The following is an 829-nucleotide window of genomic DNA, read 5'->3' as shown; positions in this document are numbered from 1 at the left end:
CCCTAGAGCAGGACACCAGGTAGTAAGATTGGAATCGCCCTTGTGTTCCAATGGATTGTGGTGCCAAAGCCAGAGGTCTGGAAACTTGAATGGGAGATGCAGAAAACTGTTCTGTAGAAGATCTTTGGGGCAGTCAAGAATCTAGGGTAAAAAGGGAAGAGTGGAGACTGGTCACATCCACTCAAGTTTCCATAGAATCAGGAATACCAGCAAAAATGGACCATCTGAGAAGAGCAGCTTCTCTGAGGTCTCTAAGTGCCTAATTAGGAAGACAAACTCTCTCCAGCAAGGTATCTCTCTCCAAAAATACCCCAACAACAAACCAACAAGATACTAAGGGGAGACCAGAAGCTGATAACCTGACCAAAGTAGAAGTCAATAAATGACTAAGATCATCCAAAAATTATGAGGGAGATCTGTGATAAGCCTCAGACAACAGTTGTACAGATGATTAAAAATGCAAAACTGTTGTAAGTGACAGACAAATTATGGACAACTGAGATTGATTAAGGCCAAACTATGGCATCTTGCCTAGAGCCCCATACAGTAAAAGGAGGACCTAACCTCTGAGAGTCCAAATAAGGGTTCTCCAGGTGATGGAAAGCCGATGCAATAAGAGAGGAGGACAAAGCATGGCAGCACCCTCTCTCAAATGATCAGCAAATCTCTTCGCAGGCACAGCAATGTCTGGTGAAGGTGGCAGGACCAGGTTGTCAAACAAATGATTTTCCACCAACAAAGAAGGAGAAGATTCATAAGCTACAGGAGAAATACTCTAAACATTACAAACTTGGTGTACTAGTTGCAAATAAGATGCAGGAAGCTTCAT

At 43.1% G+C, this 829-nt stretch overlaps 1 protein-coding gene across 2 annotated transcripts in view; it reads right to left on the bottom strand.

Moving 5' to 3' along the window:
* Window positions 1–829, bottom strand: part of LOC106458463 (integrin alpha-PS1-like) — a 128,506-nt gene that overhangs the window by 37,783 nt on the left and 89,894 nt on the right. The window lies entirely within an intron of this gene.

The sequence above is a fragment of the Limulus polyphemus genome, unplaced genomic scaffold (assembly GCF_000517525.1).
Source record: "Limulus polyphemus unplaced genomic scaffold, Limulus_polyphemus-2.1.2 Scaffold467, whole genome shotgun sequence".
Taxonomy (NCBI): domain Eukaryota; kingdom Metazoa; phylum Arthropoda; class Merostomata; order Xiphosura; family Limulidae; genus Limulus; species Limulus polyphemus.
The sequence above is the reverse complement of the archived record's forward strand: the minus strand, read 5'-3'. Positions and strand labels throughout refer to the sequence as shown.